Below are 22,344 nucleotides of genomic sequence, written 5' to 3'. Positions count from 1 at the left end.
AGGGTTAACTATGCTGCCAGTTAACATTTACTCTGCATTCCCTGACATTTGGAGGAGCAAAGCTTCCACCTTCACATTCCATTAAGGATACTGTACTTTGAGCATCTAATCTCAGATTAATTAACAATTATTCAGAGGACACGTCAGTAAATCTTTTCCTAATTGTCAAGGGCACTGAGCCAGTGAAATAATAAACTGTAAGATGGATAAACGGCAAGGATGTCCCGGCATCTTTACTTTCATCCAAATTCAAGGTTTGCTTTGTAAGTGGAAGAAAGAACACAAGTCAGAAGTATGTAGAGATTTGTTCAAGAAAAAGTTCAGAACTAGGGCTGGGGAGATGGCTCAGGGAGTGAGTGAGTGCTTGCTCTGCAAATATGACCCCGGTTCAAATCCCCAGTACCCATATAAAAACTGGTTGTGGCAAGATAAGCCTCTAATCAAAGTGCAGGGAAAGACAGAGATCAGTGGATCCCTGGAGCTCACTGGACAGGCAGCCTAGCCAAATTGGTTTGGTGAGAGACCCTATCTCAAAGAAATGAGAAGGGAAGTCGGGTGTGGTGGTGCACAACCATAACCCCCAGTACGTGGGAGGGAGAGGTAGGCAGATCTCTGTGACTTGAGGTCAACCTGGTCTACACAGTGAGTTCCAGGACAGTCAGAGCAAATAGTGAGGCCCTGTCTTTAAAAGCCCATACATACAAACACCTCCCACCCCACCCCCCAAAAAAAGAAAGAAAAGAAAAAAATTAGGTAGAAACCAACTGAAGAAGACACAACTTCTCGTCTTTACACATATGCATGCACCTGCACAGACACGCATATGAACAGGTGCACATGTCCATCTGAACACGGATGCACGTGTGCTTGAACACATGCGCACACACGTGTCCAGAGATCATTGAAAGAGGTTTTAAATTTTAAAAAAGGCCAATGGAACTTAGACCACACTTGAATTGTTATTACTTTATATTTGTATATTTTATCAATATATAAGAAATCTGTATCTTTTAAGTTTCCAAATATATCTGCATTTTTCCATTGAATTTTCTAAAATTTAAAAAGTATCAACATATCATCTTAATATTCTATGATTCCATTTTTAATACACCAAAATCCATCTTCCTTCATATAAAAATCTGGATATTTTTTTCAATACAAACCATGTTGCTCTAAATGTTAGTGAGACAACATGAAGAAAAAATGCATAAAAGGTCAAAAAACTGATTTTCAAGGACCAGAAGCTTGGTCTGCAAGCAAGAGCAGGAGAGGAGCCTCCTACGGTATGCTTAGAACACATCTTGGGGACGGAATAGTTATTCATCCCATTTCCTTCACATGTCTTCAGGTATATCATGTTTCATTCCTTTGGGGCTACAGGCTGGACTTCCACTGTGACACAGGGGTTTCTTCTCTTTCTGGACAAGAGAAGCACATGCTATCAACAGCAATACCATAGTGAAACCATGACTCTGGATAATAACTACAATAAAAATATTTTAGTTCAGGGAAAGAAAAGGGAATTTATTTTTGGTAAATCAGAACTTTCTGCACTTTCTTTCTAACTTTAAGGCAGCCATAAATTCCTACAATAAGATGTAGTTTAAAAGGAAGAACACTGGATTATTATCAACACTGACCAAGCCACTATGACCTTCAACTAAATCATTTGTGTCAGAGAATGCCAGCATGGTTTTTCTTATGTTTCTTCTTAACATGTTTCGCCCCAACATTTCTCTCACTTGAAAGAGAAATGTAATTTCTAGGGAGTTAGAGTTCAATAAGGAAGCTCAGCTGGAGATGTTCAAAGGGTTCTGGAAATGGAGGGTGGTGATGGCTGCACGGTAATGTGATGGACTCGATACCCTCCTTGAAGGTGGTTACAATGAAGACTTACGCATATTTTACCACCACAGCAAAGTTATATCAATTATTCACCTTAGCTGGACAGTGGTGGCACACACCTTTAATCCCAGCACTTGGGAAGCAGAGGCAAGTGGATCTCAGTTGAGTTTGAGGCCAGTGTGGTCTACAACATGAGTTCCAGGAGAGCCAGGACAGTTACACAGAGAAACTCTGTCTCGAGCCCCCTAAATCAACCCAGTCATAGAGGCACTTATTCGTAGTCTGAGCACTTGGAGGTTGAGGCTGGCGTATAAAGAGTTCAAAACCAACCTGTGTTGGATAGTGAGATCTGTCTCCAAATATCAAACGAAAACATTAAATTTTATGTGTGGGTGTTGCCTTGTGTATGCCTGTGCACCCACGTGCATAGAGGTGAGAAACCGGTGCTGGGTCCTCTGAAGCTGGAGTTACAGAGGGTTGTGAGCCTCCTCATGGGTACTAGAGTCAAACCTGGGTCCTCTGGAAGAAGCCAGTGCTCCTGACAGCTAGTTGAGCCATTTCTCCAGCCCTTCAAAGAGAAATATTTGAAAATATAAAGTTGTACAACCAAGGAAAGCTACTTGTAATCTCATTTGCACACTTGTATTGATTTTATTTATTTTTGTCCTGTGTATGGATGGATACACACACACACACACACACACACATTTATACACACACACATACACACACTTAAACCATAAAATCATAGCTGTACAGACACATTACATCCTTGGACTATAACAAATACCATTATAACAGACATATACAGTTGAGCAAACACATCAACTCATCTGACGTAGTCTTCTTCAAATAGAAATTTATTAAATGCCTACAGACAAATATGCTGTGAACCCTGAGGCTATGCTGTCCCTAAGCAGAGGGCAGCTAATGAAGTAAAGGAAGACAGTCACTCCTGCAAAGTGTGGAGGAAAGTATTCCAAGTAGGGGTAACAACAAGTATAAAAGATTCAGGAACAGCAAAGGAAAGAGCAGAGAGTGTTATCAAGGAGGAGCTTGGGTAGAGTGAAACGGACTTCCTATGTCACCACAAGGAACTCCTATTTTACTTGGAGTGCAGAAGGAATGTGCTCAGGGATTCCAGCCATAGCAGAGAAAGGCATGGTGTAAATTTTCGGGTGCAGTGGGCTGTGTAGTAGCAGGTGCCAGGAAGAAGCCAGTTCACACACACTAGCTAAGGGATGTTGACCCAGGAAAGGGCAGAGAGAGCCGGAGAGGATAAGAAGATGTGATTGAATGCTGGAGCTGGCTGAATGAAAAATGCTTCCCATAAGCTCACGTATTGAACACTTGATCCCCAGTCAGGGGCAGTTCGGGAAGGTTGTCTAAGCATTAGGAAACAGAGCCTTGCTGAAGTAAGCGTGCCACTGGGGGGCAGGCTTTGAGGATTTATATCCTGGCCCCACTTCCCCTTCTCTCTCTGCTTCCTGGAAGCAGGTGAAATGTCATCTCTACACTCCCTGCTTGCTAGGCAAGTCTCAGGCTTTGATTCCCTGCCATAACGGACTCTGTTTAAGTCAGAATAGATGCTGTTCTCCTTTAATTCACTTTTGATCGTGGAGTTTTATAGCAGCAACAGGAACACAGCAATATTTTGCTGCTGTTGTTGTTGTTTTAAACTGGCAATGAATGGGTCCCACAGCCCACAGAGTTCAGGTGATCCCTTTTAGCTATAACCTAACTTGTCAGATCATAGCATGTATGAGGATTTAAGCCCCCATTTTATAGCACTTTTTTAGGCATTTGTGAAATATAATTGTGTTTCAAAATGCTATAAATTTTATCAATTCACCACAACCTATATAGCTGTAAGAACGAACCAAACTGAAGCCATTTTGAATAAAACTTCCATCTTGAATAAGGTTAAATAAAATTTAAGTTCCCAAGACCTCCCCAGACCTCCCTGGCTAACTGATCTCACTGGCATCTGGTTGGTAAGACTTGGAGGGCAAACCATCCCGCTACACTTGAGCAAATCAACCAATGAAAATATTTCCACAGAGTACTATTCCTAGGAAAGCCCCTAATCTCGCAACCCTAGTTGGCAGAACATGTAACTGTAACTTGGCACAGATATTTGCGGAGTTTCTGCTTAAATGCTTGCTGAGATGGGGATTCGGTCAGCTCCTGAGTCTGGATTGTCGTCTCTGAAGGTCAGTTTTTGCTGCACTGCCCAATCCAATAAAATCTTGCCTTCTGTAATCTCTTGTATCTGCTTGGGTTGTTTTGGAGCCTTGGACTCACAACATACCCATTACCAATAGGTAAGAATGTACCTTATCTTCTGTGTCCAAAATCCATCCACAGTTGGCTGCTATGCCACAGGCCTAAAATCTTGGCCTTTGGGAGATGGAGGTAGGATCAGGTGTTCAAGTTCATCCTTTGCTGTATAAGGAGTTTGCGGCTGGTCTACACAAGATTGTGTATCAAAACAGAGAGACAGAGTAACCTATCTGTATTTATTACTTTTTCATGATCCTTGATGTAGTGATATTGGAACAATAAGAATGAAAATGTTTAAGGCTCTTGTGACAAATTCTCTCCAAAAGGCTGTATTGGCTTTCCCACAGCTCACCTGACCTTTTATTTATTAGTTTTTTGAAGTTATATAACCAGGCTGTCTTCAAACTGTAAACTTCTTGCAACAGGTACAACTCTTGCCCCCAACCCCATGGTAGTGCTGACATTATCCTAAACACAAGCACTTCGGCCTGGTAAACAGAAGGATTCGTACTGGATAATCAAGCCCAGAGGCCATTCTCTATTCACCAGAACCACCCTTAATCTTCCTACAAGGGCTTCCTAGGGCGAAGACTTCTAGTTTAGTCTGGATGGCCTGTATCAGCTCAAAGACTCCCACCCTGCTGTCACATAAATCTAACTGTCTTTTGCCATTTTGTTGTCTCTCTGCCCCCAGCCCCTATTGCCTTGACAGTCTGATTCCAAATAATCATTCTTTTTCTACCTCTGGAGCAATCTAGTTGGGTAGTTTCACCATGCCCTTGCTTGCTTACACCTGCCTTTGCGTCATATGTGCTGAGATTACAGATGGGCACCACACCACAACTCTTAGCTTCAAATGGCTCAAAATTGATATAGAGATTAACCAGGTATCAGACATTTGGATGCTCTACCACATACTATAATGCAAGGCTTAAATTTAAATTATTGCTGAAATTCCCTGTAAATGGAATCACTTGATTCCCAAAGGTCATACCAATTTCTAGGGTATAGAAAAAAAATCCAGTATCACTCATGTGACAAGGAATGTTGAAATGAGAATGGGTTTTCCCTTTTAATTAGTTTCCCCTAATCTTGACAAACTGCTCTCCACAGAAAATTAATTTAGAGAATGGCCTATTGAGAAATAATGAATGACTCTCATTATCATGTGTATTTAACCAAAAAATGAAACAAAAACCCAATATGTAAAAAATACATAAACTGGGAAGATTGAATATGTCAAGTCTTTATATAGTTACTGTAAACTTCTTTACTCCAAATAGCATTAAAGCAATGGCCTAAATCAGGTTTGGCTACATTTTTCTATACAGGATGAAATTTAAGTATCTGTTCCCAGTCTTGAAAGCACACACAAGGCCATGCAACTATTAAATTCTACCTTGGTGCTGGGAAAGACAACAGGGACCATATGCAAATAAGAATGCTTCCCACCAAAACAGTATTTACAAACACAGGAGCAGAGTCAGACAATATGGGGAACACCTGTAATCCAGTCAAGCAGAAGGTTGAGGGAGGACAACAGTGTGGGCTAAGTAGTGAGATCCTAACAAAAAAAAAGCATGGAAGAAGAAGGGGAGGGGAAGAGGAGGGGAGAAAGGCTAACAGACATGAGCTCAGAGCTGCACCTGATGAATGAGAACCCTGAAAAGAAACTGCTTCTCAAACGACTGGTGATTACATCTCAATGAAATTCTATGCTTGAATGACATGGTTTCTTGTACCATAGGCCCCTAAAGCGCCACTCCTTCCACCTATTTGCCAGACCTAATATCCCGATAAAGAGATAAAACCCCCTGGAACGTATTCTGTTAACAAAACTTTATTCTCCACCAATGGAAAGGCTAAGAATGCTGTCAGGTACCATCTGAGGCTCACAGCTGAGATTCTGACAGCTTCCTGGAACCCTGAGGTTTCCACCAAGGAAATTTTTCAAATGCTTGATTTAGCATTTTAAAATGGGCTTGGTAGTGTATGCCTTTAATCTCAGCACTTGGGAGGCAGAGGCAGGCAGATCTGGCCTACATAGAGAGTACCATGACAGTCAGGGCTACATAGAGAAGTCCTGTCTCTGGAAGAAAAGAAAAGAAAAGAAAAAGAAAGGGCGAATAAAGCCTTGCTTTATAGCTTTGCTTGTTTTGTCAACAGAAAATCTCCATGACGCCGTTTCAGTGTGGAGACGCTGAACTGCGGAACCTAAATCTATGCTCCGGAATGAACCCTGTCTTCCTGCCTTTCATTCCTCTGATGCAGAGCTGTTTCTCTGGGGAGCAAGCTTCTGTTTGGGTGTCAGCCCTGCACCCCTAGGTGGGTGAGCAATTTGACAGGGACCTCTTTAGACTCATGGAAGCCGGATCTATGCCTCGGTAACAAAAAGACTCCTGTTTGCTCAGGTATGTTGCTCAAAAACCTAAAAAAACAGAACGAAAAGAGAGAGGGGAGGAAAGGAAGGATGGAGAGAAAGGAGGAGGGAAGGAGGGAAGGAGGGAGGGAGGGAGGAAGGGAGGAAGGGAGGGAGGGAGGGAGGGAGGGAGGGAGGGAGGGAGGGAGGGAGAAAGGAAAAGGGAAAGGAGGAGAAATGCACACCCAAGAGAGGTGGCAGAGGAGAACACGTACACTGAAGAAGCACAAGAAAACACCGCTTCTATTAATCACCCAATGTGGATGGGCACAAAACATTTTGTCAGCACTTTAGGAAACTGACTTTATTATTATTTCCTGGCCATCTTTTCTATTCTTTTTTCCCAGTGAATCTTTATATATATATAACAAATTTCATCCCACAGCGAGAAGAAACTTGAATTAAGCATGGAAGGAGAAGCAAGCTCAGGTTTAAACTCTATCGTCTCCATGTCTGCATTACTTACAGCCTTTCTGTTCCCTATATTTATTCCAGCTAAGCTAAGAAGCAGAATAACATCTGTTCACTGGGGGAAAGGGGTGGGGAAAAAAGACTTCCAGAGAGAAAGCGGAAAGACAGTGATCCGTCTTGTCTAAGCATTATGGCTGATGCAAATTTGCGGGCCGCCCACAAAGCAGCTGGGCACCCAAGCTCAGACCCCTCAGCAGCACCTGAAGACGCATGTGTACCCATTTACGTCCCATGCCAAGGCACTGCAGTGACAGCAGTGCCTACAGCTGCTTTTCCTTATCTTCTCCTGTCCTCTACCTCCTCTTCTATTTCTTTGTTATACTTACTCATGGGGCGGGAATATGTGCCACAGTGGACTTGTAGAGGTCAGAGGACAACTCATGAAGTCAGTTCCCTCCTTCTATCGGTGGAACCTGGTACTTGAACATCGGTGGCTAGGATTGGTGACAAGTGCCTCTCTCTAATCATGGAGCCATCTCACTGACCTAACAGTGACATCCTGAAAAGACACCTGGACCTGCTAGATTTGAGAGGATAATGAACATTTACGGACCACGCGTGTGTACACTGATAAGGGTGACTTTGCAATCTGCCTCCAACCCAGAGAAGCTGTTTCTACTGCTGGTGTCATGATGAAGAAGCACAAACCAAAGCTCAGAAAGCCCTTCATCAACTATCTAGAAAAGAGGGAGGAACTGTCCAAGTGTCATTATTAGTCAGGAGACACTCACAACCAGGAATGGAGCATCGTGGAAGAGGCGAATTAGGAAACTAAGGCCAAGAAGCCAGTACCTATTTAATCAAGTTCTCACATTCACAAAGGTTTTGTTTCCCGAACAGTTTCTGCTTTTGGAAGTTTTCCCAAAGCATGGCTGGTGTTGTGGAAGCCAAGCGATATGAGACATGTCCACACACAGGAGGACTCTGCCTGCCGGCAGCGTGCAATCTGCATCTACATGAGGCTAAGAAATGTATTTTTTTTTCTACCAAGGTAATCAGACCAACAAGAGGCCAGACTTTCTGAACTTCCCCATGCCCCCTTTGCTCTGATTAGCAGGTCACATCAGATTGCGAAGTCAAGCTCCAATCAATGGAATAAGATGCAGTCACTACCTATACCAGGGATAAAAGACAAGAGGTGCCTTTGGCTACTGTGTTCATTAGCTTCATTTGGGCTCCGGTGAACCTGTTTCACAAAAGGAAATTGTCCTGCTGAATTACTTTTTCTCTTTTTATTTTTTCTTCATGAGTTCCTCTGTGCAACACCAAGATTACTGATTTCCCAGCAGACCTCAAGCCAGATTACACTAGCTCTAATCTAGGCTCCAAATTCTGCAGCAGGCTTTAGACAAGTTGCTAAATCCCCAGCGATCTTTTGGCTTTCCCAAAGTATCAGCTGATTATAAAGATGGCACGCGTGCTAACAATCTGCTGCCAGGCTTAGCATCATCAGACCTCCGCACACTTCCAAGCACATTGCAAGTGCACACTAATTTGTTCTTCTTCCTCTTACCAAGGGTCATCTCGAAGAAGTGTGCAAGCTTGAGTAGGCACTGAATTTAATACAAGTAATACAACAAAGACTCAGCTGAGAGAATGATGAGTGTGGCTGGGAAAGTCTACCGATGCTACTGAAAGAATACTGAGACACACACAACATCTGTGCCAGAACTTACAGAAGACTGTCATCAGCTGGGAGTGATGAAGTGCTAGGGGAGCTATACCCTATATTCATAAAATGTGGTGAAATGCAAATAGTTAGAGACCTGGAAACAGAGAGCACTGATGGCCAGATGCGAAGGAAGTTGAGCTTAGTAATGAGGGTGCATGTGACACGGTTATTCACCTTCCAGATGGTTTGGAAATTTTTCAGAATAAAAAAAAATAGATTATAACATTATTTTTACTACAGCTGTTATAATTACCATTAAGCTAGCAAACATCTGTACCACTCCCAACATGATAAATACTAACTTCTCTTACTAATCACAAAAGTAAAGTCAACAGTCCTCAATGTTCTTACTGTGAAGGAAAACCTGAACAAAACAGGGAACTGACGTCTGACTGACACTACTTTCCACACACACTCAGCCAGGATGTGTAAGCAAAGTTCCTTCCAGGAAAACAGCCCTCCCCTCCTACCCACTGGCAAAGCACTGTCTTGCAGGGTTTTAGGACTCTGGGGACAAGAAGGACCTTTCAAATGTTTCTGTGCAAATGTAACTGAGATCCCCTTGGCGTTCCTAGGATTGAACATCCACAATAATTAAGACAGTTGTTCCCTTGCCCTCCTAACCTCACCTCCATTTAATCTCTGAGTGGAGAGAGAATCTGGGTTGCAAACCATATTCTGCTATCGTTCATGCAACAGATGGCTGGGGCCAGTGTTCCAGGCACTCTGACCCACACTGGTAAATCACAGAGCAACAGCATCATAGTATAGCACACCACTGCCATTTATACTGAACCAGATGAGAAAAAACAGGAACGGTGGAGCATACATCATTAGGTAAGTCTTAAAATGAGGTGAGATAATTTTCTGTTGCAGGATATTTGTATATTGTGTGACAATGTGTTGCTGTTATTGGTGTATAGAAATAGAAATTGGTGTATAGAAAGCTGAATGGTCAATAGCTAGGCAGTAGATATAGGCTGGACTTCCAGGCAGAGAGAGAACTCTGGGAAGAAGAAGCCAGAGTCACAGCACTCACAGGAAGCAGCATGAGCAGTACCAAGAGATGAGGTAATGAGCCACGTGACAGAAAGTATATTAAAATAAATGGGTTAATTTAACTTACAAGAGCTAGTGGGACAAGCCTAATATAAGGTTGAGCTTTCATAATTAATAATAAGTCTCCATGTCATTGTTTGGTAGTTGGCTGGCAGGATAGAGAAAGAGCCAGTATAGCTTGCCACTCATGAAGGCACCTTTACAGGTTTATTCTTTGCATACAATCTTGGCTTTAAATACAGTTTAAAGTCAAAACCAAAAGGAAACAATAGAATCACCAAGACCAAGGAGGGCAGAACTGAGGGAAGGAATACTTCATACGTGCATGAGGCTATGTGCATGGTTTTGAAGTAATTTTATATGTTGCAATCCTGTAATGGCCTGTCTGAGAGGAATGAATATACTCTAAAGAGGCACCTATGTTACTCTCTTGGCTATCAGATTAGTAAAGGAGAGGGTCCCCAAGAAGCAAAATTTTCCCAGGAATCTCATGCAGGGAGAAGAAATGGCTGAAGCCCTGGAGGCAGCCAGAGGAGGAACTAATGGGCTAGAGAAAGAATTTATCTCCCAAAGGACAGGATTTCAGTGGAGGCTGGGAACTGAGACCGTGGATGCACAGGGACCAAGCCACCCCTGCTGAGTTATGGGCACCTCTGGCTTCTTTTTAATCCCCGAGTCTCAGGACCTCCAAGATGGGCTTGAGGTAGGGTGGGAATCTGGTCATTGGCTTTCTTTGTTCCTCCTGGAGCCACAATGACTACATCTCTTCCTCTGCTTATCATTATCAATTTGACTCTTTTAATGGAACTCTTAAGGAAGGTGGATAGTTGGGGCAAAGGCAGTGACACCCAAGTTCGGTAATAAACGTATTAAGAAAAATTCTTAACTCACCAAGATGCATCTCTCTGGACAGACTTTAGTTCTTCCTTGGTTGATCATCAGAGGTGGCTAATCTCCCAAATTCTATCAACAATTCCCATTATGACACGCCACCATTTCCAAGTTGACTCACTGTCATCTTCCAGCTACTATTCAAGAGTGACTACAAACAATGGGCTATAAATGCCACTGTGTAATTAGGACACTCCACTGGCCATATGCCAACTCAACAAGAAGACGTGATGTATTGGGAGTCACTGGCGCATCTGCCAGCCTGGTTCCCCTCTGGCTGTAGAATAACACTGCTCTCAATAGCCATTTGTTCTTGACTAGAGGGCTGACCAGCAAGCCAGCAAACAAAACAATCAATAAGTGCCTGTCTTTGCCTTGCCAGTGTTGGATTCTAAGTGATGTCACCCTGCATGGCTTCCATTAAATAAAAGAACTTGTCAGTTCTATAGACTGAACTTGGGTCCTTTTGCAAGCACTTTACCAAATGAATTATGGTCACATTCAACTCTTACAGAATTCTGGTTTTGTTTTTTTGATTGTTTTTCTTTTTTTTTCTTTTGCTTCATGACTGCCACCTGGATATAAAACAAAAAGAGTTAAATAAGCCAGCCTTCTATGTGTCCAGAATGTAAAGTAATTAAATCTGGGGTTGGCATCAGGCTGCGTCCACACTCCCACTACCACATAATATGGCTAAAAGCATGCAAGCCAACGGAAGAAGAGGGTGTCCTGTCTGCTTTGTGGAAAGAGAGCAAAGCGGGGAGCATCAAGGACATCCAGTCCCAAACATCAGGGCATTGCAGCCTTTATTCTCAATTTCCCCGCTTATTCCCACATTCTTTATGTGAGAGTTACATTGCTTATTCATTACTTTAATTTGCATTCCCCCAGAAGGCTAACCATGTTAAGCATCTTGTTATGTGCTAATGAAAGCATCTTTCTATTTGTGACGTTTCTATTCAGGTTGCTTGACTATTTTTATTAGGTTATCTTAATTAAACAGTTCCCCATATACTGTGACTCAAGTCGTAGACAAAAGGGGACTTTGTAAACAGTCTCTCAGTCTGTGGTTGCCTACTTATTTTCTTAGTGGTGTGGGTTTTTCAAAATTACATCTTATTATTTACAGGGTCTGGTGGTTAACACTCTTAACCACTGGACCATCATCTCTCCTTCCCCAAATGGCCCTAAAGAGAATACACTATGTTACCTCTGATTTTAAAATCGCCTGATCCTTATTTTGGTTTCCCCTTTCTACTCCAAAGAATCCTTTAATGTCAGCGGTTCTTTAAGAAAATTGAGTCAGCTGCACCATCTACATTGAGGTCAAAGGGATTTTAAAAAAAATTCGATAACGCACAACTTGTCAGCGTTCCACTAGCTTACTCAAGCCACAGTGGTTCAGCCCCTAGTTCAGAACGAAGACAAATCAAGGACTGTAGCAGCTGGGTTCTACCAGCTTCCTCTCCACACATATTACTCATATGCAGACAGAATCCTAGCTGACATTTAAAAATCTGCACCAAAAATGCCACATGAGCCACTAACCCCCATTAGTGAGTGCTCTATTAGGTGAGCAAGCCCTCCACACTGTCCTACTTCTCATACACTGTATCCAGACATGCACTGGGGTAGACGGAAGCCTTTCATCTTCTGCCTTTAAAATGGGACACTTTTTTCAGTTGCTTGATTTCAGACTGATTCTTGACAGTGGCCCAGACACTTAGATTCCAGGCAGTGGTGCAGTTCTGAGAGCTGTAGGAACTCTGTGGCTGTGGCCCAGCTAGCAGAAGTGCATCACTGCGGGGCGGGCCCTGAAGGTAATAATACCTGCTCCTGTTTCCCTGAGTTATGCTTCTGGATTCACCACGAGGTTATAAATGCCATGCCGCAAGCATTCATCACTAGGGACCAAGCCTGTTCCAGTCCATGCCTTTCCAACCACGAGGGACTGATGTCACTGGAGACACTCAGCACAAATAAGTCCTTCCTCCCTTGTACTGCTTTTTATATTAAGGCCAGGAGAAAAGGAACTACTATGTGTCACATGGCTATCAGAAAAACCAAATATCTCTTCATTCCTTTTGTCCTAAAAAAAAAATAAAATATCAGAGTAGCAGCCAGACTTACTCAAAGACAGAGATGGAAGCTGGATGCTACCAGGTGAAGGTGTGTGTCTCACTGGAGTTTCATTAGAATCAGTTAAGATATGTCTAAAATAATACTCATCCCCAGGCCTCTGACTTCAGACCAGCTAATATCAACATGGCAGGGCCAAGCAGATTAAAAAGCAAAATAAACAAACAAACAAACCTCACTATCATCAACAGGTTTTAAATATCAGGCAGGCTGGAGAGATGATTGAGTCATTAGGAACCTGCACCCATATTGGATGGCTCACAACTGCCTCCAACTCCAGTTTCAGGGGATCTGGCAACCTCTCTGGCCTCCTTGAGTGGGTCTCTCCACACCTGTGGCAGACACTCATACAGGCATACGTGGCAAACAGTCACATACATGCACATCTATGCAGGATGTACCTCAGCTGTCAATGTGCGTATTTATGTGCATAATGCCCTGGGCTTGATCCCCCACCAGGGTCTAAACTGGAAGTGGCAGTACACTTCTATAACCACAGGAGTAAAGGCAGGAAGATGAGAAGAAGGTCAAGGTCATCTTTGGCTAGATGGCAACTTCCAAGTCAGTATAAGATACAAGAGACCATCTGAAAGAACACAAACAAAAACGAACTATTTTTTTAAATTTATTTATTTATTTGTTTATAAAAATTTCCAGTTCCTCCCCTCCTCCCCATATCTTCCCATTCCCCCCACTCCCTCTCCCCCTCCCTCTCCAGTCCTAAGAGCAGTCAGGGTTTCCTGCCCTGTGGGAAGTTCAAGTTCTTCCCCTCTCCCTCCAGGTCTAGGAAGGTGAGCATCCAAACAGACTAGGATCCCAAAAAGCCAGTACCTGCAGACAAAACAAGACCCAGTGCCATTGTCAATGGCTTCTCAGTCAGCCCCCATGTCAGCCACATTCAGAGACTCCGAAAACCAACTATTTTTAATAAGCACCCACTAATGGTTCCACTATGCAGCCAGGTTTCTGAGCACAGCCTGATTACTCACTCCTGAATTCATAATGCATTTCCTAATTGTCAGAAGACTATGCCGAACCTGCTGTTTATCCGGCATCTTGCACCTAAGGTGAAGTGCTCTCAGCTTTAAAGATGAAGCCGAAGACTCTTGAGGAGGGAAAAGTGGGATGGGAATGAAGAGCATCAATAAGTAAAGGACATGAAAACTTCTAACACTCTTCAGAGTCTCTGCCCTGGGAACTTAAATTGGAAAGCCTGCCCAGACTAAGGGCGGGGGAGGGAGTCAAATTAGCTGGAGAGACTCTTCATCCCAGAAGATCAAGAAGCTCCAAGTGACCTATTCTATGGTGTTCTCACTGACCCTTAGCCACACTTCTCACTTTCACACAAAGTCCAGAGAAAAGCCATCTTAACCAAGTGTGTAATTTGAAGAAAAGACATCAAATGTGAAGGGTAGGCTGTGCCTGTGTATGTATACACAAAAGCACACATGTGTGTGCACGTACATGTGTAAGGGGAACCTGAATGGCCCAGTTTCTACCTGGCTAAGATCAATAGCAACGAGAAAAGGGAGAAAGGCTTTTAGAGACCATGGTGCTCCCCATCCTCATATGGCAATAACGATGACAGCTGACCTCCAGCAAGTGCCAGCACACTTAGGAACTACACAAGGGAAAGGACAAACAGGAGCCTCTCCCAAACTGAACACATCTCGATGTGACTGCTATGAATAGGGTAATTATTTCACTGGCCTCCGTGCACTCCAACAAGGTGTCCAGCCACCAACACCAAGCACAGCCACGGCCAGATGAGATCAAGCCTTCTGTGTTCACAGGAACCATTAATTTCCTTTAGTGAGCTAGTCCCCTGCTGTGGGTCAGAGGTACAGGTGCCATGACAATCCTGACCCCACTAAAAAGGCATCCAGAAACAAAGGCAGTAAGAAACGTTCACCAGCAAACTAAAATGGGGTAAGCACCGTAGAAAACCCTTATCTTTACACAGACACTAAAATTCTGCACAAAATCTTTTTATGCTGGCTTATCTAGACGTCTAGCCTGGGTTTCTGTGCTCTATTTATACAGACTGAAGTCACACCGGTATCTTAAAAGTTCAGGCAAAATCAAACTATGAAATTAAGCCAGTTATGCTTTCTTCCGCTTTTCACTATAAAGAGAGACTAGCTTAAAATTTCCTTCCCTCCCCATAATTAGAAAGGTTCTGGGAAGAGAAAATGTAGTCAAACAGGCTTGAGCAGAAAATACTTAAAAAGCAGTCTCGTGTATAAAAGAATAACAATTAAGGAATAAGAGCTCCATCTCTCATCTGGGAGGTAGTACCTGCCCGAGAGTTAGAATATTCTTTGTGCTAGCTCTAGAGGAGACTTTTGTTCCAAAACTAGGGTCTAATGTTTGAGTAGTGCACGCCAAATCAGCTTGAAGAAACAGAAGGCTCTGCGAAGCTGTAGCAGAAGAAGCCCTAACATAACATGCCAAGGAATGCGTGTGACAAAACAGAAGTAGAAAAATATTTTCAAAATCGGCTCTTGGCTTAAATATAGCATTTGGCACCTCAAGTACACACAGAGAAGCAGCTCTGGCTCAGTGGTGCCATGTGACTTTCTGAACTGCGAGAAGCCAGATGGTGAGGCTGGTTATTCATTTCTCAGCTCCTCATTCTCTTGGTCCTTCCATCACCAACTACCAGTTCCGAGTATTTTAGAAGGACTGGAAAGGAAACCACTGGCTAGACCAGCCTTTGTTCTTCAGGAGCATTCTCCTCTATAAAATCATGTTACTAGCAACTTCCTCACATCAGATCAATGGCTCTTCTTCTTAAGTGGTCTAGATAATGTGGCCAAGTCCCTACGCACTCTCTACTAACTAGGCAACCCTGCCCTTCTTGAGAGCTGAGGCATTTTTCTCTCCCCCTAAGGACAAGCAGAGATCCTGGGTATCATTTCAAGACAAACAAGCCCCTCAAATATAAAGGGACACCATAGGATGGACAATAGTTCCGGGAATTTCCTTAAATTTCTCAAATCTCAGATACTGAAGAAGCGGGAGACTAGTCACCAATGAGTAGGAAAAGAGAAGATCAAAGCCTATTCCCAGGCAACCGGGGAACAGGAATGGGACAGAATCTTTAGAAGACAGCTGTCCTATCTCAGCCAATCACTACAGAAAACAACAAAACCATGGCTCTACTACATTCTAAAGGGGAAATTATGGAGATGGGAACCGAAGGCTTCCAAGCAGTAAAGAGGTACCTTAGTCTTTGAACTTTACTACAAGGTGATATCAGAGAAGTGAATTAAGTAGATAGACCAAATTTTCTTTTTATATCTTAAAGATTTTTTGTAGATTTATTATTTCATGCATGTGAATGTTTTGCTCATATATATGTATAGGTATCATGTTCGTGCCTGGTGCCCATGGAAGACAACTGTAGTTACAGAAGTTGCGGGTCAACACATGGGTGCTGAGAGCCTAACATGTTTTCTCTTCAAGGTCAAGGAGTGCCCTTGCTTTCTTACCAACTCTCCAGCTCCCCCAAAATCAAATTTTCAACAACACTGGGTTCTTGTCTTCTTCACATCTTCCCAAATTCACCTATGGAGAACTATGGGATTCCAGAACTCTTGAATCACCCAGAAGGGACAAAACCACTGGTCTGTCAGTGCAGTAAGGATTTCTTTGTCCTCTCCTTGCCAAATCAGTAGTAAACCAGCAGACAACAAACAACATCAAATCCTGGGGGGTGGGAAGGCTAGAGAGGTGAGTCAGCAGTTAGAGCACCTACTGCTCTTGCTGAAGACTCAGGCTCAGTTCTCATCACCCACATGGTGGCTTACAACCACGTGTAACTCCAGTCCTAGTGAATCCATGGCCCTCTTCTCGCCTCCATGGGCACAAGATATTCACATCATAAATGCAGGCAAACATACACATAAAATAAATCTCTTACAACAAAAAACAAACAAAAAATCCACCAAAGTTTAAAGTAAGAGTCAGAAGTTCATAACAGACAAAATTTACACTATTTTATAACCTGTAAAATTTGTATAAATGATGAAAATTATTCATCATACCATGAATTAGAAAAGTTTCAACAATGATGAAAAAGGCAATCAAGAGACACCAACTTAGAGGTGACAGAAATATTATAGTTATCTGACAAGGGCTTTTGCAAGGATTACAGAACTGATCCCAGAGGCATGAGTGAATAATTCAACACAAGTTATAAAATATACCAAATATCCTAGGAAAGAAACAGATACCACAAGGTGAAAACAAATAGAAACCTACAATTAAACTATGGCCAATGAGCAAAAACATTGGGTGGGCAAATACAAAATAGCATAGCTCATGATGGGAACCTAAAGATGGAGGGAAGGATTAACTAGAAGACACAATTCCAGTCAACTTGAAGGCAAAACATTAAAAATTATCTACTTTGTAACCATCAAGAATGTTGCCAGGAGGTGGTGGTGCACGCCTTTAATCCCAGCACTGGGGAGGCAGAGGCAGGCAGATCTTTGTGAGTTCCAGGCCAGCTCAGTCTAGAAAATTAGTGGAGGCTGTTATGCATGCCTTTAATCCCTGTACTTGGAATCCAGAGGCAGGTAGATCTCTGTGAAATCCAGGCCAGCTTAGTCTACACAGTGAGTTCAGAGACATGGCCAGGGCTATCAAAAGATATCTTGTTTCAAAAAACAAGAGGAAGGGAGGAAAGGGGAGGAAAGGAGAGGGAGTAAGGGAGGGAGGCAGGGAGGAAGTAAGAGTGGTGTGTGTGTGTGTGAAGAAAGGACAGTAGGAAGGGAGAGGGAAAGAGATAGAGACACAAATAGACACAGAAAGAATGCACACCAGCCAGCCTGCCTGCCGGCCTCAGGGATCCATAGGACTATATAAAAGATTTCATATTTATGTCACTGGAATCCCTAAAGGAAAGAAGAAAAAACACATCTAAAAATGTACTGACAGTAATAATCATGAAATTTCTCAAATTAAGCAAAACATATAAATGTAGAAATTCAAGAAGGAAAGAAAAAACAAAAGAGGAAAAAAATTAATCCATATAAAATACAGTATTATTAAGCACATGGAGGTAAATACAGGCATTCACATGAATGAAAGCTATCATTAACAGCAAAGAGAGTGAGTGAAGGACTGGAGAGACACCTGGTTAAGAGTGGTTAAGAGTACTTGCTCTTGAGAAGACCCAAGCTAAGTTCCTAGCACCCAAGCTGGGCAGCTTACAATTTCCTGTAACTCCCAGTTCAGAAGACCTGATACCTACTTCTAGTTTCCACAGGCACTTCTACACACATGACACATGCTCATACACATACACACACACACACACCCACACACATACACACACACCAAATAAATTTACTGAATGCTGTGGGACAATGGTCTATACACTGTCAATTGTATTTTAATAAAATGCTAATTGGCCAGTAGCCAGGCAGGAAGTATAGGCAGGTCAACCAGGCAGGAACTATAGGTGGGGCAATGAGAACAGGGAAATTCTGGGAAGAGAACTCAGTCTGCATTTTTCACCCAGACACAGAGGAAGCTAGGTACAGAGCAAGCAAGATGTGACTGCCTCGCAGAAAAAGGTACCAAGCCATGTGGCTAACACAGACAAGTATTATGGGCTGATATAAGTTATAAGAGTTAATAAGCAGCCTGAGTTAATAGGCCAATGAGTTTATAATTAATGTAGACCTCTGTGTGTTTCTTTGGGACTGAACAACTGCAAGTCCAGGTGGGACAAAAAATATCAGTCAACAACTGGACAAAAGGAAGACTAGAACAGAAATCAAATATGTGTGTGTGTGCATATGTGCATGTATAAGTATGATTTATGCATGGTCCTTATTCCTTTCAATTTCCTAAATAGGTTTAGCAATTAGAACATAAGTATAATACTGTTTAATTTGATTCTAAGCATGCAGAAGTATTTCAGACACATATAAGAATGTAAAAGAAGATAAGATGTAAAGAATACACTTGAACTAATAAAATTACCATATCAGTAGAAAGACACATTCTGGAGTCTATAATGTAATATCTAGAACAACTACTAAAAAGATAATAAAAAGAACAACACAATAAAACTTTTGAGTTAAATTGAAATGGAAAACTTGAACAATACTTAGCTCTTAGGAAAGATAATAAAAATTACAGAAAAGTGAAAAAGCAAATAAGACAGTTATAATAAGCACTCAAGTCAAAAGTTACATTAAATGAAATGGACTAATAAACCGTAGGCAGCATTATATATTATAAAGACATTTCAAACACTGTAAAACTTTTGTGGAAAAAAAACTCAAATCCTTTTTTATCTTATAACTTTATAAAACTTTATGCAAATATTTCAACCCATCCCACCCCAGTCAAGCACCCCATGCTCAACCATAGGAAGCATTTGTTTACGCACAAAGGCCCTGCTTTATTCCCAGAACTTAAGTACCTCAAATGACTCACTCCTTACCACTTGCCCTCACTTCCCTTTTAGGATTCTCTTAAAATTAGTCAATTGGGAAAAACTGACATTGGCAAGCAAGGAAGTCACAGTCACCACCTGAGTTAGAAAACAAGACAAGTGTGTTGTGGGGTATTTGTACACTGTGTGAAAATATATTGCAATGACTGGTGTAATAGAAAGCTGAGTAAGACAGAACATATAGGTGGATTTCTGGGTAGAGAAAGGAAGAGGAGGAAGAATCTAGGTGTTCAGGAGAAGCCAGGAGACAAGGAAAAGAAATAGTAGGTGCAAGATGGAAGAACGTAGACGAATATACATGAGTTAAATTAAGTTATAAGAACGAGTTAGGAACAAGCACAAGTTAAAGGCCAACGTTCATAATTAATAATGAGTCTCCATGTTGCCTTATTTGCGGGCTGGCAGTCCTGACCTAGAAGTACTGCTACACAGCGTACTTCCTCTTCTGAGTGCACACTCTTGTCAAGAGTAAAATGTTGCCTTTCCAAGACATTCTTGCCTTATTTCCGGTATTCCCTTGTGCAACGCCGAGAATGGTTCTAACAAAACGAAAAGACAGAGGCAGCAGAGTGAACTGAAAAGCACAAACTAACTATATTTTTCAAATGTACCTCTAGAGAAAAACGAAGAAAAAGAGAATAGAAAAAAAAATCATGAAGACTTAAGTCCAAGAGAAAAAGCAATGCTCATTAGAGAAAGGATTTCACAGCAAGGAAGAGTAGGCACAGATCACAGACCCAGGCATCATATAACGACAAAAAGGCCAAACTCAAAAGACAGCACAGTCCTAGTGTCCATAATGAACATGAGAATTCAAAAAAACTGACAGATGGGACTTAGAGAAGGGAACAAATCTGCGGTTCTAAGTACAGACTTCAACATGCCTCTCAATTGGTAAAATTAGAAAAGCAGGAGAAAAGCTATTACCAATGAACATGTGATAGATACCTGTCCTAGTATAACCAAAATATACCTGTTATATCCTGTCAAATAAGTCCTCAAGTATGGGGCAAGTGAGATGCTTCAGTAGTTGAGAACACCTTGTCTTGCAAAGAACTAGAGTTCAATTTCCAGCACCCACATTGGGTAGCTCACAACTGCCTGGATCCAGTTCTAGAGAATCAGATGTCCACCCTCACAGGTGCCTACACATACATGCACAATGCACACACACATGTAAATAAAATTTCAAATATTCTTTTTTAACCTGAAGTACACATGGCTGTGTTCTACAAATACAAGGGAGTCAAACTAGAAATTAGTAAGAGAATTTGAGGACAAAGTATGAACATTTACACACTCACGTTTAAGCCTTCAAAAGCCCAACAAATGTGCATGAGTTACAGAGGGAGTCTCTAAAGAATTTTCAATTGAATGGAAGAAAACTATAGCATATCAAAATCTGTGCAACGCAGCGAATGTAGTGCCAGAGGAAAATTTATAGCTTTTATGTTAGTAAAGAACTAATTTCCTCAAATCAATAATCTCCACAAGAATTCACAAAAAGAAAAGCAAAATAAAGACAAACTAGAGAAAGAATAATATAAAAAATGTAACTAAGAACAGAACAACAGAAAAGTTAATAGTTCTTTGTAGAGATTAAACAGAAGGCAATTTCTCCCGGAAAACTGACAAATGGGAAGAGAAGAGTAGGAGAGAACTGTCAACACGAGAAATTAAACAAAGGATGCTGTTAGAGCTGGTACAGAGAACCCTGTCTCTAGCCACCCCCACCACAAAAGAAAAGAAAGCAAACTTCACCATCATATCAACTGATTCAGAAATATCTGATAGATATAAAACTCAACACACAATTAAAAATAAACTTTCAAAACTTATTATTAGAGGAGATGTCTTCAAGCTGACCAAAAGCAGTCAGAAAACCCTTTGGCTGACAAGAGGCTGGAATAATGACTTTGTGGGTAAAAGTACAAGCCTGGCTACTTGAGTTGGATCTCTGGCACCCACCTGTAAAGCCAGTCAGGTTAACACATCTGTAATCCCAGCACTCCTGCTATCCCAGAGACAGTAGACAGGTGAAGACAGTAGAACTGACCAGAAAGTTGTGGGTCAGCTAGCCCAGTGCAAACTGCATCACATTAACAAAGGCAACCTTGCCTCAACAGGTTAGAAGTAGAGAGCCAACTCCAGAGAGTGGTCCTCTAATCTCCACATGCACACCATGATTACACACAACATAATAATGAATAATCTATGTAATTTTTAGATTCTTGGATTTAACATGCATGAGTATTTTGCCTGCATGTATTTATGAATGTATATATGTATGTATGTATGTCTGTGTGTGTGTGTGAACCACATGTATGCTAATGCCATGGGGACAAGGAGAAGGTGTCAGATCCTCTGGACCTAGCGTTACATACAGTTTTGAGCTGCCATGAGGGTGCTGAGAACTGAACCTGGGTTTTTGTAAGAGCAACAAGTGTTCATCAATGCTGAGCCCAGGTGTGCCTGTGTGTGAAGTCAACTTTCCCAGACATACGTGATCCATATCTGACTATTGTTCAAAGTCTATCAATCTCTTCTCTTGCTCATATCAGACAGACATTCCAAGTATGCCATCCTTGCATATGGCACCAAGAAAATATCCCCATCCACATTTTCAGAGGCCCCAATCTTCCTTGCATATTTGAGAGTAACAATATGCTTAACTCAGCCCCAAAGTGTTAATTTTTCAATTTCTCTGGACTTTAAGCCAGTATTTTTCATTCTCATTTTAAGGTAACCAACCTCTGACTAACTTTTTAAGCACATCTTTAGAGGATATATTGCTCTAGAAATATTTACATTAAAATCTAAGTACCTATCTTCTGTAGCTATTATGCTGAGGAAAAACATTAATTAAAATGATAAGGCCACAGCAGGACAAATTAGACAGCACCCACTTCCAGACTTCAACAGTTATTTGTACATATGCCATGCAAACGGAAAACCAAATGAGAAGTCGATGAAAGGGTTTTCATTACTGTTTCTAGAACAACTGCACCACAGCTGTGAAGCCTCTCTGGTTGTCTCCCTCAGAGACAGGGTTCCTCTGTGGAGCCCTGGCTGTCCTAAACTCACTCTGTA

General features: G+C 41.8%; 1 protein-coding gene across 28 annotated transcripts in view; it reads right to left on the bottom strand.

The window, feature by feature from the left end:
• The window catches only part of Magi1 (membrane associated guanylate kinase, WW and PDZ domain containing 1), a 610,906-nt gene that overhangs the window by 250,748 nt on the left and 337,814 nt on the right, over positions 1–22,344 (bottom strand). The gene's annotated exons all lie outside the window — the stretch shown is intronic.

This window comes from Myodes glareolus, chromosome 3 (assembly GCF_982192425.1).
Source record: "Myodes glareolus chromosome 3, mMyoGla1.1, whole genome shotgun sequence".
Taxonomy (NCBI): Eukaryota; Metazoa; Chordata; class Mammalia; order Rodentia; family Cricetidae; genus Myodes; species Myodes glareolus.
This window is presented reverse-complemented; position numbering and strand designations above follow the sequence as displayed.